The 18767-nt window shown below is 46.5% G+C and overlaps 1 protein-coding gene across 2 annotated transcripts in view; it reads right to left on the reverse strand.

Moving 5' to 3' along the window:
• Positions 1–18767, reverse strand: part of SNX10 (sorting nexin 10) — a 70321-nt gene that overhangs the window by 34099 nt on the left and 17455 nt on the right. The window contains exon 1 of one of the 2 annotated variants that reach the window (XM_027872454.1): positions 17610–17739. The exons of the other annotated variant lie outside the window; for it this stretch is intronic. The gene's annotated coding sequence lies outside the window, so the exon portion shown is untranslated. Of the gene's footprint in view, positions 1–17609; positions 17740–18767 lie in introns of those variants that run through there. 2 annotated transcript variants of the gene reach the window in all.

Genomic DNA, 18767 nt, shown 5'->3' on the forward strand with positions numbered 1-18767 from the left:
TGTGCCAGGCACAGTGCTAAACCCTAGCTTTGCATTCCTTCATCTTCTTCATCATTGTCAACACCATCACCAATATTCATACAGCCCTACTATGTGCCATGTATAGCGCTAACCCCCAGCTTTGCATTTCTTCATTCTCCAGTTTTGGGGGTTCTCTTTTCCACTCCTGGACAATAAGGATCTCCTTCAGGCCTCAGACTTGTTCTTACCCTGGAGGGGCCCCAGGCCATGGTCTCTAACTGGGTGATTTTCACACAGTCTCCAAACCTCAATTCCCTATTTATGCTTCAATAGGACAATACTAGACTAAGCTGGTTGGGGAGTTTACTCACTGCCCATTGATGTCATCAGTTGATAGTTACATAAAAGCGCCACAACTAAAGCTCCTACTGTGTGCTGGGTTGGAGACACAAAAGTGCACAGAGGAATCAGTCCCTGCTCTCTGGGGGCTCCCCCTCCCAGACTGGTAACCACCAGTACAATCAGCCAGTGAAGTGCCCTCCAGGAGGGCCCAGCAATGCAGACCCCAATGCACAACAGAAAGGCTAAATAACAATTTAATGCATTAGTCATTAAGCTCTTCCCAGCAGGCTCTAACCTTTTATCCCATTTCAGGTGATTAACTGAGCACTTTCAGCCTGGTAACCAAGCCTCCCCACCCGGGCCTTCAGTCTAAAGAAGAGCGTCTCTTCTTGGGGTGCCATTTCCTGGGGTGGGGGTGAGGTAGCATCATAGGAACCTAGATTTAGGATTTTAAGAAGCCTCAGAGACCAGCTCCTTTGAGCTCTTTCATTTGACAGATGAGGAAACTGAGGCAGAAAACAGTTTAGTGACTTGACCAGCATCTCACGGATCCTTGGCTCACAGACTGGACAGGACCTTAGAGGTCATCTAGTTCAACCTTCTCATTTGACAGAATTCCTTCATCTTCTTCATCATTGTCAACACCATCACCAATATTCATACAGCCCTACTATGTGCCATGTATAGCACATTTCCTCATTTGAGGAAACGGAGGCCCAGGGACTTGAAGTGACTTTCCTAAGATCACAGCCAGTTGGCACAAAGCAAAGTTGAGATTCCAACCCAGGTCCCTGACTCTATATCCAGCAGTTCCATAGGCACGTCACACCTGGCCCCTCACGCCCTGCTTTGTTCCTCCTGGACTGTAGGCCTGGGAATTAGCCAGAGCCCCCACTCGCCAGACTGGGCGTTCTCCTATCTAGACTCTAGAGCCTTTTCCATCCCAAGCTTCCCCAGCGGCCTGGCCTGAATGCCCGCTTCGGCTTGTGCCCGGGTCTGGCCCATCCCACAACTGGCCGATGACCAGGAAGAACGAGCATTGTAACTGCAGCTCAGGAGGGCCAGAGCCCAGGGCATCCAGGGTCATCCACGACTGGTGGAGCCAGGGAAGGAGGAGAATGATCCGAATCCAGGCCAAGGGCTTCCCCGCCCTCTGCTTGGGTCTTGGTTTGCCGAAGTCTCACTCTGGGGTCCGGAGAAGGACGAGAGACAGAAATCAGTCGGCACCGTCCTGAGATAAGGGCAGGGTGGGGCTGGTAGGGAGAGGTCTCGGCTCACATGGCATGCAAGGCCGGGATAAGCAGGGCTTTTCAAACGTGTATAACTTCCTTATTGCTTTGTTATGTGTTATTTTAACAGAAAAAAACACTGTGTGTAGGTTTCCTGGGCAGCAGAACAGGTGCAGAGTTTTGGAAACCAACACCTTATTGGGTAATGGGCCTACCTGGAGAGGAATCCAGGTGGAAAAGCAGGTGGTGCAAGGAGGTCAAAGGAACCGTGAATGAGCCCCGGGGCTCCCAAGAGGGGAGCGAACTGATCTCAATCTAGCCCGGAACAAACCCTGGGGCCCTCTCATCTTATAGGTGAGGAAACTGAGGCCCAGGGAGGTGACACGGGTGACATGCCCACCCAGCATCATAAAGGTGATGTCCTACATTCAAGGGCAGCCAGCCTAGGAGTGAGGAGCATCACTGTCAGAGGCCTCTGTGCCATCCTTCCTCAGTTAACAAGCACTCTAGAAACAAAGCCAGCTACCAAGACACACCAGGGAGGGCACTCCCCACCCCCTCTGCCACCGCCACCCCCAGTCAAGATGTAGCATCCACACACGCCTACGTGATTTCTTCCTCTAATACAGAATTCTCCACCCTTAGCCCCGGGATCAGCAGTCTGTCCAATTTCACAGCATCAACCCATCTCTAAAGAGCCTGAAACCAAAGGGGAAAATCCTTCACAAGCCTGAGGGATGCACGGGAGCCGCTGGGACTTTGTTAAACCCACTTTCTGGGACGCTGGGGAGCAAAGGAAACCAGAGCCCGAAACGGTTCATGACATCCCAGGCTTTATGGGTGTTGACTTCTTTTAGTTAAAAAAAAAAAATGCTGTAACAGGATTTGTATAAAATCGGGAAGCCTGGGAATCAGCCCACCAGTGTGCAGCACACAGTAGGAGCTTGACAAGAACGGATAAACGAAGCACAGAAAAGTAGGATTTAACATAAACGAAAGTGCAGGCTCCAAGCCCTTGATGTTGCCTTGGTAACCAAGAACAGGAAACTCAGCTTGCTGTTAGAACATACCCATCCTGCCTTCTCGATGGCTGGGGGAGGGTGGAGGGAGGGAGAGAATTTGGAACTGAAAATAAAAATAAAATGATTTTTAAAAAAGAACGTGCCCATCCTATCCTTTTTATTTTGGGGGAAGAGCAGAAGAGGAATTGATGGAGGGCAGCTTTTATTCCACTGGCCAAAACAAGAATAATAACAAACATTGACAAAGCACTTTAAGTCTAGATTTGCAAAGCACTTTGAGTAAATTATCTCATCTGAAATGAAGTAATCCTGTGGGTGGAGATTCACTTGATTCCAAATCCAGAGTCAAAGGTTCTGGGTTCAAATCCAGCCCCTGCCACTTGCCACTGTGTATCCTTGGCCAAGTCATTTATCTTCCCTAGGTCTCAGTTTCTTCATCTGTAAAAGCTAGGAGTAGGCTCTAAATCTAGGATTCCTGATCACCATTCCACTCCTTATTTATTAAGCACCTACTCTGCACACGTCTAGTTGTCAGGGACACAAGATAAAACAAATGCAGAAATCATAGGTTGGGAAGAAGGGAGAGGCTATAGATGGGTGCAGGTTGCCTGCCCCCTTTCCAGCAGCTTTTCCCATTGGCTGCCAGGCCTCACATCCAAGCATCAGTCGGGACACCAGGGATGAGGACAAAGAAGAAGGCTCAGAGGCCAGAAGACTTGCCCAGGGGCACACAGCTCTGAGCACCCGAGGTAGTCTTCCTGATTTCAAGCCTAGCCCTTTAGGAACATCTATCACCTCTGCGGCCTAGCAAGGGCTGTGTAGACTTGGCCTGCAAACTTGCGGACTGGCTTCAGGCCCTTTTCTCTGGCCAGGGAACCCAGTAATTGTTACCGATTCTCTCCTTCTTGTGGGGTCATTCAGACGCACAGACCCACAGCCTGTTAGAGCCAGAAAGACGCACAGCCCCTTTGTGTTACAGACGGGGGAACTGAGGCCAGGGAAGGGAGAAGGCTGGTCTTGGGTCCCACAACAAAGAGGCAAGAGCCACACTCCCTGACCCCTGCACTCTGCCGAAGAAATGTGGAATTCATTCCAGAGCGAGCCTCTACATTGGCCTTTGACAAAGCTGGTCAAACCTCCGGTGAGAATTTCGACCAAAAATACAAGATTTCACCACCAAACTTGAAAGTCACTGAAGGGTATTTTGAAGTCTCCCATCACATCAGGACCCAACCCAAGGATTTGTCTCTCTAGCCCAGGAAACCACACACCACGCCCTTGGGAAGGATGACCTTTTAGAAAATCAGTCGGTGCTTCTCCTCCAGAACAAAGGCTCCCAAGTCCACCTCTCTGAGGTTTCATCTCCTGACTCCACAGATTATAGAATCTTAGCCTTAGGGGGCAAGGTGCCCCAAAGGGATACATTTGCCCTCATTTCAAAGGAGGAAACTGACGAAGGCCCAGAGAGATGAAACAATCTGGTCTCCCTGATTCCTTCCATCCTAAGCAATTCTACCGCTAAAGCAATTCTCTGGTGTCTAGAAGGCGCCCCAGACAAAGTGGCCCGTGCTGCTATTTACCACCTTTGTGACCTCAGAGAAGCCCCTTGACCTCTCCCTGAGCCTCAGTTTCCATGATTGTGAAATGAGAGGTTGGATTAGATGTCCTGTTCTAAATGATCACTATTATTGGCAGTAATAATAATAGCTAGCATTTATATGACACTTTGCAAAGCACTTTACCTGGGTGGTAGGTGCTGTTATTATCCCCATTTTACAGATGGGGAAAACGAGGCTCAGAAAAGTTAAATGCCTTGTGAGGAGTCACACAGCTAGTAAGCGTCTCAGGAGGAATCTGAACTCAGGGTATCCTGACCCTAAGGCCAGTGCTTTGGGTCACCCAGATGAGGACGAGATGGCCTCCTGATCGAGCACATGACGGGGCTGGACTCAATCACAGGACCTCAGATTATAAATTGCAATGGAGTTTAGAGATCTCTGAGGCGGCCCCCTCATTTTATAGATGAAGACAACAGTGTCTCATTCTATTTTTTTTTTTTTTTAGGCAATTGGGGTTAAGTGACTTGCTCGGGGTCACACAGCTAGTAAGTGTCAAGTGTTTGGTCTGAGGCCGGATTTGAACTCAGGTCCTCCTGACTTCAGGGCCGGTGCTCTGTCCACTGCACCACCCAGCTGCCCCTAAGACAACCGTGTCGAAGAAGGGACTTGTCCAGGGCCAGCAGGCAGCACGCCGCCAAGCCTGGCTATAGAAAGCTGCATTCTCTGATCAGAAGTTCTTATTTAGCCTGGCTACGCCTTCCACGGTGATGCTCGGCCACTCTCCCTCTCCTCTTACGGCCCTGCGGGGAAAGACGGCTCTTACTCCACTTCAGAGACTGTCTGTAGGTAAAGTTTGTTTGTAAATTGTTTGCCAAGTCTCTCAGTTCACAGGGGAGGAAACAGAGGCCCAGTGGAGGCCGTGGGCCCCCCACGGGCTATCTGGTCCAAGCCCTTCATTTCACACAGGGACAACGGGACCACTCACAGTCACACAGCTCATCAGTAGGAGAGCTGGGATTTGAACTCAGATCCCAAGGCTCTGGGAACAGCATCCTTCCCGTAGGCCCCACGGTTCAAGGTTAAAAAGCCAGGGGGCATCAGAGCCCAAGCTTGGGCTCTTTCCCACCCAAGGGGCAGCCCCAGCCCCTGCCCCTCTTGTTCCAACTTCCCAGGGCCTGGGAAGGGCAGAAGTGAGGTAAGGGCCTGCCTGTGGATTCCTCCCACAGGTCCTTTTGCATTTTGAAGATGATGCAAAGCCCTTGGGAGTAAGCTAGGCTGTTCAAGGTCTCCCAGGAATCATCAGGAGAAGCAGGAAAAAAACCTAACCTTTCCCATACACATAAGCATCACTCCACTAGGCTTTCTTGTGACCCAGAGTTCTAGAGGGGCACCAGGTTTAAAGCCTGAGGCCCGCTTCCAGACCTCCTTCAAGTCTGGCCAAAATCCCACCTTCTGCAGGAAGACTGTGCCAGCCCCTCCCTCTGTGGGTCATTTCCTGTTTCTCCTGCCGATAGCTCATACCTGCAGAGTTGTTTGGGTGTTTTTAGGATTAGATCATAAGCTCTGGGTGGGCAGACACCATCTTTTGCCTTTCTTTGTATCCTCAGAGCTTAGTACAATGCCTGGCACATAGTAGGCTCTTAATAAATTCCTCCTTCGTCACTTGCATGGGTGACTTTGGACAACTCACTTAACCTCTGAGTCTCATCTTCATCTGTGTAGACTGCATGATGCCAAGTGCCCTTGAGCTTGGAAGCCCTGAGTTCCAATCCTGCCTTAGACACTCACCGGCTGTATGACCCTAGATACATCCCTTCATCTCTCCTAGCCTCAGTTTCCTCATCTGTAAAATGGCAATATTAATAAGAATAGCACCTAACTCCCCAGGTTGTTTTAGAAATCAAATAAGATCATGTATATAAAGTGTTTCACACATACACATGTTAGTTATTGTTGTAGTTGTTATTATTACAAATCTATGGCCCTGGTACACTTTACTCTTAAGGTGTAAGCCTTATAAACACACACACATACACACACACACACACACACTCTCTCTCCAAAAGCACAGTTCAGACTTTACTCCCAAGGCCAGAGAAGCAGAAACACTTACAGCCAAAAATGTCTAGACGCGCCAAAGTCGTGAAATCAGAGGCCCAGAGGAAGCTGCTGGGTTATCTGGCATCTCCGTAACCACATGCTTAACAAGCCCAGTTAGAGGTCACTCTGGCCAGGCTGGAGGAGGTCGCTCAAGGGCCCGCTTCCCAGGCTTCTCCAACCCCCTAGAATGTGGGCAGACCCATCAGGTCTCATCCCAGCAAAAGCCCCTCTTTGTGCATGGCGAGGCTCTCTCTCCCTAGTGACCAGCCATGCCCCTGCCTGCTGGAGCCTTAGAGTCTAAGGCAGGTGGGGATTTCTTTGCAGGACATTTGCCTGTGAAGGCCACAAATCCTTCCTAACACCACCAAAAAAAAAAGTCCAATGTGAGGGAATGGCCTGAAGTCCTTATTCAGAGCTGCCTAGAGGCAGTACAGGGGCTGCTATCCCAGTAGCTAGAAAGACTCAGGTTCAACCTCTGACACTTACTAGCTGTGTGACCCTGGACAAGTCCTCTAACCTCTCAGTGCTGTGGGCACCTTTCTGCAGCTTTTTTTTTTTTTTGCTTTTTTTTGGGTGAGGCAATCAGGGTTAAGTGACTTGCCCAGGGTCACACAGCTAGTAAGTGTCAAGTATCTGAGGTCAGATTTGAACTCAGGTCCTCCTGACTCCAAGGCTGGAGCTCTATCCACTGCGCCACCTAGCTGCCCCTTTTGCAGCTTCTTAACCTTTTGGATGGTATAGACCCCTCTGACAGTCTGGTACAGCCAGTGGACCCCTTCTCAGAATAATGTTCTTAAATATACAAAATAAAATACATAGGATTATAAAGGAAACCAGTTATATTGAGTTACGAGTATCAAAATAATCATAATAAATCGCGTTTACAGCCCCTAGATTAAGATTCTCTGCTCTAGGACTACAGCTTGCAAAAAACACCTGCTAACCTCTACTGGTGGAAGGATTGTCCTTGCCTGGGAGTTTCCCTATACCAACGGTCCAAACCCGCTTCATGAATATGCCAATTCCCTTTTTGTCTCCACCCTGTCTCAGGGGTGACCCTTCTTCTACCCGCACCCTTGATCCCATCCCCCCTAGTCTTCTCTGGAAGACTGCCTTCTCTACCATCCACACTCTCATTTTCAGTTTTTCCCAATGGATGACTCCTTCCCCTCTGCTTATGAACAAACAAGCCCCTGCCTCCTGCCTCCTGCATCCTCTGGAAACCTTCCCTTGATCTGGACCATCTCCCGCACCGGCATGCTCTATCTCTCCTCTCCTTCTCAGAGACAAAGCCTCTACAAGCCATGCCTCAGTTTCCTTTCTTGCTCACTTCTAAACAGAACTTGGAGTGGATAAGTGGGATGAGTGAGAGTGAGAAGGTGAGGATGACCCTGAGGGTGTGGCACCTTCCGGTGCCAGGGACGGGGTGGGGCCCTTCACAGGAAGAGAAAGCTAGGGAGAGGAGAGGGAGATGTTCTTTTTGAGACATGTTGAGTCTGATACGCCAAGGCAACCTCAGGTTTAAGATCACCAAAAAGCAGGTGGTGATGGAAGGCTGGTGCTCAGGAGAGAGATTAGGACTGGTATATGAATCTGGAAATCATCTCTGACAGAGGACAATTGAGCCCACCAGAGTGGATGAGATTACCAAGCTGGTGGAGAGAGAGAGAGAGAGAGACAGAGACAGAGACAGAGACAAAAACAGAGAGACAGAGACACAGAGAGAGACAGAGAGACAGAGAGAGACACAGAGAAAGAGAGATACAGAGAGAGACAGAGACAGGGAATACAGTGTCCTGGGGGTGGACCTTAAGGGACACAGTACTGGACAAAGGTCCAGCTAAGAACACAGAGGAGCAGTCAGACAGGCAGGAAGAGAACCAGGATGAAGCAGCAAAGTCCAGAGAGGATAGACCCCTTTTATTAAGGGGATTTGTTCTGTGAAGTTTGTATTCAGTCAAAGGGACGCACTTGAGGACCTAGAGGGCCACATGTGGCCTCATGACTGCAGGTTCCCCACCCCGGGGAAAGAGTACCCAGAAGGAGGAGATCAACAACGCCAAAGGATGCAGAGAGATCCAGAAGGATGGAGAAAAGACCACCGGATTGGGCAATTAAGAGACTGTTGATAATTTTGAAGAAAGCAGTTTCAGTCGAATGATGAGGTCGAGTCTAAAGACCCCTTTTCAACATCCAAAAATGTAATTTGCTAAAGGGCAGAGATGGTCTTGGGCAGTCAGGTGGCACAGTACATAAAGTGCTGAACCTGGAGTCAGGAAGACCTGAGTTCAAATCCAACACCAGATACTGTTGGGAGAATTTTCCCATGGGAGTTCTAGCTTCTCTTGGCAGAAGCTGAGGGTCACAACCTGTTGCGGGGCAAAAACAAGGAAGTCTCACAAGACCTCTCCTTTGCTGACATGTAGCTCCCACGGTTGGCTCGGCTCTCCTTTCATTAGGAGAAAAGTCCTGCTCATACCCCTGACACGAGGGCTGCAGGTGTCCAGCAGACTTGGTGATTGGCTATCACGTGGAGACCACGCTCTGATCAGGTGTTACCAGGGATATAAAAGAATGCTACTAGCACTTAATAAACGGAGCTTCTGCCATCTCGCTGTCTCCCGCCTCATCAATGCGCCTCCGGTTAAGAGTATTGAGCTGGTCTCATGCTCACCACTGCAGCGGCTGCGTCAAGATAATTACTAGTTGTGTGACCCTGGGCTACTCACTTAACCTGTTTGCCTCAGCTTTCTCATCGGGCAGACCACTCCAGTATCTGCCAAGAAAACTCCAAAGAGGTCACGACGAGTCAGACACAACTAAAAACTACTAAACAACAACAATAAAAGAGATAGTTTCAGGGGCAGCTAGATGGCGCAGTGGATAGAGCACCGGCCCTGAAGTTAGGAGAACCTGAGTTCAAATCCAACCTCACACCAAACACTTGACACTTACTAGCTGTGTGACCCTGGGCAAGTCACTTAACCCCAATTGCCTAAAAAAAAAAAAAACCTAAAAGAGATAGTTTCACTTTGTATTTGTATATCACACAGGGCATGGAATAATGCTTGTTGATTGTATTAATTTGTGACTGTTGATTGAGAAAATGCGTCAAGATAAAAACCTACTATTAAGACAGTGTGGTATGTGTAATTGGGGGAAAATAAAATACTATTTGAATAAATAAATAAAGGGATGAATAAATGAATAGGTGAATAAATAGATTAATAAATAAAGGCAGTGTGGCCCAGTGGAAAGCACCCTGGATTCATATGTAGAAGAACCCGGTTGGAATCTGGGCTCTGTCACTATGTCACGTTGGACAAATCACCTCTCTTCACAGGCCTCAGTTTCCTCATTTGTAAAAAGGTGAGGTTGGATGAAATGGCCCCTAAAGTCCCTTCCAGTTCTGAATCTATGACCTGTGCTCCATATGCATTTTTAAATGATGAAATATATGTGTGAGATATTAAGATGGTGCCCTCTCTCACTCCCAAGCCCCAGATCCCAAGTTGGGAGCTGGGGGTCCAGGAGCCCTCCATGCTCTCTAATATTCAGGGCTCCTATTTCTAAGGTTTAAGCCCCAGAGTATGGCCAGGACCACCCAGGCCTCCAGGGGCAGCCACAGCAGCTGGGACAGGAGTCAAAAAACACATCTAGTTAAAGAAAAACCCCTTTTCAATGCCTCTTAATCTTGGCATCCTATCAATGAACCAAAGTCCAAATCAGAACAGCACAAACATGCCACGGAGGAAAACAGAGGGCAGGGGTGGGGAAGGGGAGGTGGGGGTGAGGAAAGAAAATCAGACCTGGATTTGCTCCAGCAGAGGTTCAAGATTATAGGATCATGGAAGGGGCCTCAAGACAGGCCACGGAATCCAGCCTCCTCAATTTACTTAGGGGGAAACTGAGCCTTACAGAGGTGAAGAGAGGATTCAGGAGAGCCAGGTTCAAATCCAGACTGCCAAAGTCATTCAAGCAACAAGGATTTATAATAACAAGTATTTTTTATTATTATTTTTTACTATGTGCCAAGCACTGACCCTGGGCAAATCACTCAGCCTCTCTTGGCCTCAGTTTCCTTCCCTGTAAAATAGGTGGGTTGTACAAGAAGGCCTCTGAAAGGTCCCTTCCAGCTCCAAATCTAAGACATGCCCAAGGTAACCCAGGTAAGATTTGAACTCAGGTCCTCTGCTTTCAGAGCTGGTGCTCTTTCCACTGCTTTCTCCTCAGTTTTCTCCCAGAGGACCAAATCAATCCAAGAATCAGAGAAGAGCCCTCAGAGTCTACTCTAGACAAAGATTCACTTGTACAATCATCCCCCACGAGGGACCCTCCAGCGTTTGCTTGAAGATCCCCAGTGATGGGGAGCTCACCACCTCCCTAGCAAGGCAACCCAATCCACTCAGGAGAGCTCCCCCTGTAAGAAAGCCTTCTTCGACACTGAGCCCAGAGCTTCCTCTCTGCAACACTTCCCAGTTCCCCCAGTGTCTCTTTGTTCTGCCCTCTCAGGCCAAGCAGAACTTCCCAGGCAACTTGGGAAGGCCTTAGATCAATGCAGTGCCCAGCCACAAATCCAGAGAAACGGACCCGATACTCCAAGACCCCTGACAGAGAGGTGATAGCCCCAGGGTGCAGAAGGAGGCTCCCAGACATTCTTTTCTGAACACGGCCAATTCGAGAATTGCTTTTCTAAACTAGACAGATAGATATAGTTACACGTGTATATCCATATGCAGATAGATAGATATGTGGCAAGAGTTTTCTTTTTCTTTTTTTAAAGCAAAGAGAAGTGTGAAGGAGATAAAAAACCAACGTTTATTCATTCGAGTGAGGCTCAAGTTATCATGGAAAACACCGTGAGAACAAAATCAAAAGGCTGGACCTCAGACCAAAACATCCAGATGGCTGAGAACTGAGTGAAGACAATCTGAATCCCCGAGACTGGTTTGAGACGGTGTCCTAACACCGCCCGCACACAGCAGCTGCTTAATGATTGCTCGTTGACTGATGGAGAGATCGATATTCCCCGGTACCGGCTAACCTGAAGTCTGACAAATTCATCTCTTCATAAACCACTTATTTTTCCAGGCTCCATTCTAAAGATTCATAAACAAATTCCCTTTTCTACAACATTATTGCGTTGCCTGGGCCGTGGTAAGCACTTTATAAATACTTGCTGATGGCTTATCACACAAGGCACTGGGGAGCAGGGCCCCACAGATTCATAATCACAATCAGAGCTAATATTTATATCAGAGCTTTACAAACAGTGATTTCACTGGGGCTTCTCTTGAGAGGCGAATGCAGTGATTACCTGCATTTTACAAATGAGGAAACCGAGGCTCAAGGAGTTAAATGACTTGTCCAGGGATCACATGGCTAATATGTGTCAGTCAGTCCATCAATAGTCAGTCAATAAACATTTATTAAGGGTCTACTCTGTGCCAGGCATTGTGCTAAGCACTGCATCTAAGACAGGATTTGAATCTAGACCTCCCTGATTCCTCTTCCTGCTAAGACAGTTACCTCTCTAAAAACAACTATATTTCTAAGTATTTTATGACTCAATCGTATATTTGAAATAGATCTCTAATTCCCTGAGGTGCTCACCCCCTTTGGCAGTAGACACCACTATAGGCAATGGGAAGGGAGCTTGGGGATCATCTCTCTATTCTCTCATTTTACAGATTGGAAAACTGAGGTCCAGAGAATTGAAGTAACTTGTCCAAGGTCATTAAACATCAGAGGCAAGATTTGAACCAAGGTCCTTTGACTCCAGACCTGGGGCTTTTTCCACTACCCCCCAGTGGCCTCTTCTAACACTGGATCAAATTCAAAGATGCTCTAACCATCTGACGAGCAACAGATAAGCAACAGGTACTTATATACAACGTACTACAGTGGTATCCTTCGGCTATTCAGAGAAGTGAGTGAAGCCCCCAGAATTTTGAGTGGACCCCCTACGAGGGACGAACAGGAGAATATGGGCAAAAGCAACCCAAACTGAGTAGGCATGGATGGGTAGCAACCTGCACCACTGAAGGGAACACCCAATCCACAAGATCAGAGGTTCCTTGACCTATCTTTCTCACCGCTTCTTGCCAAGAAGCTTTCTTTGGCAATATGCTGAAACCTACTGATGTTCAATACCCACCACTTTGACACTTCACGATTACAGTGGGGGTCCATGATCCATAGTCATACTGTATCAGCAAAAGGTTACTGGAGCTAAAGAGATGGGGTTTTATTTCGGGGAGCACTGAACAATTACCCAAAGGTAAGCCGGCTCTTCTCCCATTCATTTCTGGACAATTTCCTCATTGTCCACCTGCAGTGTTTGTTCAAAATCGACACAATGAAGGACCGACTAGGTCCATGAACTGCTCACCCAACTGCAAGTCATAGCGCTGACAATAGACTACCCAGCATAGGATGACCCAGAAAAATAATAGGAAAAAGAAACCGAAAAGTATCCTCTTCTCCAAAATTCAGCGAATAACACTTTAACCAATTTCACAAGCTACCCAAGTAGGATCCTTTAATATGACGGACGGTCCCCCCATCGAGTCATCATTAAGCATTCATTAAGTGCCCACTATATGCCTGGCACTGTGCTATACAACACCTTGTGGCACAAGCCCACCCAGTACCTCATGATAATGTTAGAATAGAAGATCCAAAGGGCACCTAACTTTGAAAAGCTATCAGGAATCCTGGCTATTTTTACGGCTTCTTCCGGCAGTTTTATAACTGATTCCTGAAAGAAAAAACAAATAGACTGCTAGACATCAAAGGCTACTTGAGTTTTAATTGAAGTTAACAACTCCTGGTGCACAGCCAAAGCCAACTTTGAAAATACGCTGAAGAGACAGGCAGCATGGTACAGGAGGAAGCACGACGCATTTGGGGTCACAGGGTCAGGGTTCAAAACCTACCTGTCTGCTTCCAAGCTGGTGCTGCCCAGTAAAATGTAAACTCCTTGAGGGCAGAAGTTCTTTTATTCCTATTTTGACCCTGGCTTCTCCCCCTCTCTCATCTAATCAGTTGCCAATCCTCTACTTTCTACCTTCACAACATCTCTCTTCTTTCACCTGCCCCCACCCTGGGGCAGGCCCTCATCACCTCACACCTGGACTATTAGCATAGGCTGTAGGTGGGGCTGTCTACCTCAAGTCTCTCCCTGCTCCAAACCATCCTCCAGCCACCAAATCGATTTCCCCAAAGTGCAGGTCCCACCATGTTACTGCCCAATCAATAAACTCCACTGACTCCCTATCACCTCCAGGATCTAATAAAAATCCTCTAGCATTCAAAGCCTTTCATGATCTGGCTCCTCCCCACCTTTCCAGTCTTTTTACACCTTACTCCACTTCCTGGCTTCCTTCAAGTCTCAACTAAATTCCTCTTTAACCTTATTGTCTTCACTTTGAGATTACCTTCAATGTTTTCTGTCTGTATCTTATTTTTTGCATGTTGTCTCCTCCATTAGACTGGAGAGCAGGGCTTGGGAGTTTTGCCTGTTTTTGTATTTCCAGCATTTAGCACAGTGCTTGGCACATGGTAGATGCTTAATAAATGCTAGCTGACTCACTGACTTACTGGCACATAGCAAGCTCTTAATAAACGCTAGTTGACCATAACTTACTGCAGACGGTAGAAGCTCAATAAATGCCAGTAGACTTTACTTGACTTTGAGTGCCCAGAAACAAGCACAATGCCTTGCACATTTTCACTGGACTAAACTCATGTTTTCATTGGTCCAGGGAACTGGGAGAAGAAACTCTCTCTACTAATGTGCATACTCTGTAATTTATAGCGGTAGTGAACTAAGACCCTGAACCAGGTAACACGAGAGGCCCAGCGTCGCTCAGCGGCTACGTATCGGAAGCCAGACTCAACCCAGGTCTTCCTGATTCTAAGTTCACTCTCTAGCCACCATACCAGGTCATCTCTTGCCTTGCATATGGCAGTCCGTAATAAATGCTGACTGGACTAAAATGGATTGGTCCAGCAGGAGCAGAGTTTGCTTGTGGAGACCTGGGGAACACAAGGAGAGGCTTTCCTGGCTATGGGATGCTGGAGCCACAGCAAATGCTATACCATCAGAGGATGAAGAGGAGGGAGAGACCCCTGGATTCCTATTTCTGTGAAGGAGGGGGGGAGGGAAATTATGTGCAGTGGGATATTTTCTCACTTCTAAAACCCAATGGTCCCATATTTATGAAATCGCTGACCCCAGTGTATTAGCCACATGAGCACTCATTTCAAAGAGATCTCAGTACAATGTTAAGTAGTCTTCACCTAGCATATTACAGAAGACTCCGCAAGTACTCAAATATTAAATTGTGGAACAACGGCATATGAATATAATAGACTAGTATTGTATGATTACAAACCATGAAGAGTTTTTCGCCTTCTAATGGGTAGGGAGGGGTGGAAGGAGGGAGAGAATTTGGAACTGAAAATAAAAATTATAAATTTTTTAAAAAAAGGAAATAATGAAGAAGAGGAATTTGGAGAAACCTGGGCAAATTTGTGCCTCTCTTTGGGACCGATACTGGTTATTAGAATTACTCAAGATTTTAGTTTCCTTTTTAGTGTTCTTTCCACTTATATTATCGTAGTCATGTCATAATCATTATTGGAGGAACTAAATTCAGTTGGACTCGATAAACATTTATTAAGCATCTACTATGTGCCAAGAACTATGCACACTGTAAGATTCTTAACATTTGCCTGTCTCAGTTTCCCCAACTGTAAAACGGGAATAATAATAGCATCTACCTCACAGGGTTGTTACGAGGATCAAATGAGATAATATTTGTAAATAACTCATGTTTTCATAATGAAATAATACTCGTAAATATTTGAAAAACTTAAAACACTGTATAAATACTAGCTATTATTAGATAAAGAGATAAAAACAAAACAAACTCTGCCCTCAAGGAGCTCAAATCTACCTGTTGGACAAACATGTATACTAATAAGTAAATACAGACATGAAAGACAATACGGCACAATAGTTAGAGAGCTGGCCTTAGAGCCAGAAACCTGGGTTCAAGTCCTTCCTTGGACTCAACACTGGCCCCAGGCACCTCCTTAAGACTATGCACTTCAACATTTACTAGCTGTGTGACTCTGGGCAAGTCACTTAACCCTGATTGCCTCACCAAAAAGAAAAATAAAAAGACTGTGCACTTCAGGGAAGGTGCAGCCCCAGAATTAGTAGAAAAGTTTTCCTCATCTAGGAATTCCCTATGCCAATGAAATCCCAGGTATTCATTCATTCACATATGTATATGTATATGTATACATATATATAAATAATGATATCTTATATTATTTAAAATAGCATACTCAGAGTCAGAAGAGACATTAGTGATCATTTAGTCCAATCTCCTCATTTTACAGATGAGATAACTGAGGCCCAGGGAGATAAAGTCAAGGACACACAGGCTGAAAGTGGGGGAGCCAGAATGTGAATCCAGGCGCTCCTCAGGTCTAGCATCGAAGAGATCGAGAGGGTAACCATCAATCCAACTTTGATACCCCAACTATCGAAAGGTGAAGCATGCCAACTTTCAGTCTATCGCTCTAGGGAAAGTGGGGTGTTGCCACATCCCTTTCTGGAGAGGAAGTATCAAGCTGTCTCCCTCTGATGCTTTATCGCGCTCTGAGCTGACCCAGAACCCTCCAAAGCTTTACCAGATTTCTGAAACTCTCTGTGGCATGAATAACTTTTCTTTATAAGCTTTCCCTTGAAGTCACCCTGGGATAATGAATCCATGCTCATCCGTCCCGGCCAGACTCCTGGTAAAGGAGTTCCATTTAGCAGAGGTGCCTGAGCTCAAAGGCAAGTGTCCAGAGAGGGAGGGGGCGCCCTGATTTTTCACAGACAGAATCAGGAAATCACTGAACATCAGAACGGAAAGGACAAGTGAGCATCCTTCACTTGAGGACCTCCAGGAAGAGGGAACCCACCACCCTGCCCAGACAGCCCGTCCCACTTTTGAAAAAGTGTCTGCAAGTTTTTCAACTTTAAATCAGCCTCTCTGGGAATTTACAAAGGCTGCAAATAGTTCTGCCCTCAAGCTGAGCAAGGCTAATCTCTAGCCCACATTTCTTCTGGAGGATAAACATCTTTTGGTTCACTGCACCAATGACTGATCAAACTCAATGTTTTTCCGAAAAGTGGTGCCCTGAATTGAACCCACACTCCAGCTGTGATCTGACCAGGGCAGGTTGCCAAAGGACTCTCACCTCCCTGGGACTGAGCACCGTGACTTTCCAAATACAGCATCAGATCTCATGAGCTTTCTTGACTCATTGAGCTCGCACACCCTCTGTTACCTTTTTCCAACGAGTGACCTACTTCAACAATTTTGTTCGAGCCTCTGCTCTTCTGATCCACAGCTTACTATGCTCCTCTCTCTAGGGGAACCCATTTATTTCAGCCATGGCTATGCTTCCCCTCAGCCTTCTCTTTCTACCCACTTCGTGACCTACCATCATCTTAAAATGTGCTTTAAAAAAGAAAATCACATGACATTCATAGGTTATGTTCAGATTGACATTCAACAAATTTGAAATAGAGGTATCCATAATAAAAAAAATTCTAATTTTCACTAAATTTCAGCCTTGCCTTCCATAATCTCTGTTTAGCTCAGTTTCCTCAACTATAAAATGGGGATAATAACAGCATTTACCTTACAAGGCTTTCGTGAGGATCAAATGAGATAATATTTGTAAAATGCTTAGCAGAGTGTTTGGCAAAGTGTTTGATGCTTAGTTAAACGCTTGTTTCTTTCCCCCTCTTCCCCTCTTCTATGACACAGGATAAAAACAATAGGTTTCAGGGTAATTTATCTAAAGGAGACAGACAGCTCCATCCTAGACCATTAAAAATACACAAACATACATATACACACAGTGTGTATGTTTCCATTTTGCCAGAAGAGGCCTCGTATGCCATAATCAATCAATCGATAAAGGATTTCATAAGTGCCTACCGTAGGCAAGGCACTGTTAGTATATGGAGACATAACATGGAGTTGACATCAGTTGAGTACAGCATCCTTGGATCAATCAGAAGCTGTTCTAGGCTCAAGGCTCAAGCTGTTCTAGACCCCAATAGTGCCCAAGCCCAAGAGAACTCCAGGGTGAAGAAACTCCTCTGGCCACAGCAGATCAGCCTCTTAGGGGGTAAGAGAGCCGCCCCAGGCACTGAGAGGTCAAGGACATTGTCCAGGATCACTCTGCCAGGATGTCAGAAGCAGCACTCAAACCCAGGTCTTCCTGACTCCAAGGCCTACTCTCTACCCACTACTTCACACTGCCTCCTCTTGTAAAGGATAATAAAAGAAAAAAGAAAGAAACTTAACTTTGTTACCTACCCAGGAATCCGGTGCTTAAAGATTGATTCTGAGTCTTCTGTCAGCTGATAGCTTAGTTACAAAGTCTATTTTAACAGCACAAGCAGACCATAACTTCAGCTTGAGGAAGAAGGCAGGGGCAGGTAGACGAGTCCGCCCCTTATAACTACCAGCCCTCGGCCACAGCCTCCACTGCAACGTCCTGGCAAACGTCCAAAGAGCTGCTGAGGCCTGTGCCAGCCACCCCCCACCCCCACCTTGTTCCTTATTTCTGTACAAGATTCATGTAAACAGCTCAGTCTCCCAGAAGTGTTTCCAGTTCAAGGTCATGGGGCCACCCAACAATGGGGAGTCCCAGATTAGGCTACAATACCTATAAGTCACCTGGTTTATTCCAATTGGAAAAGGTTTCTGTCAAGTGAATGGATAAGGACTAGTAGAGAGAAATGCAATTCATATCCCTTCATTAAAGCTTATCTTTCCTTCTTTCTTTCTCCCATCCTGACCCCCACCCCCATCCCAAAGAGAAAACAACCAGTTGCTTCCTCATTTGGCCAGCGTTTTTTTTTTTCTCTTTAATTAACTTTTACTTACATATGGCACTTTTTTCAAAGCTAGAATTAGGGGCTTTTCCAGTAAAGGAGGTTTAAATACTGAATCCAGCAGAGAAGTAGTCACACAATAACCACCAGCATCTACTGCTAAAGTCATTAATCCAACCAGACCAAGAGGGTGTTATCAGCTCCACCCTTTCAGGAGTCCTTGACAAAGAGGAGTTGTGGATGCAATGCGCTTCTCCACCTCCTCTCTTATAACAAAGAGTTTTTTAAAAGAGGGAGAAAGCAAGGTCAGAGAAACTTACCAATACATCAAAAGAGGCTCACATTAAATGCAATATTCTTCCCCTTTTCCCCACAGCCTCCCAACTCCACAAAGAAGAGGAAGGAGGATAAAGATATTTATGGTTATCAGCTAGGTGGCACAGCAGGTACTAATATCTACAATGGCTATAAAGTGCTATAAAACTTTAAGGTTTGCTAACAGCTTTATAAACTAATTATGAGATCCTCACAACAACCCTGCTAGGTAGTATTCTCATTATCATCCCATTTGACGGAAGAGAGGAAGGAATGAAGGAAGGAAGGAAGGAAGGAAGGAAGGAAGGAAGGAAGGAAGGAA

Source organism: Vombatus ursinus, unplaced genomic scaffold, assembly GCF_900497805.2.
Source record: "Vombatus ursinus unplaced genomic scaffold, bare-nosed wombat genome assembly UNPS02014799.1, whole genome shotgun sequence".
In the NCBI taxonomy this organism is placed as follows: Eukaryota; Metazoa; Chordata; class Mammalia; order Diprotodontia; family Vombatidae; genus Vombatus; species Vombatus ursinus.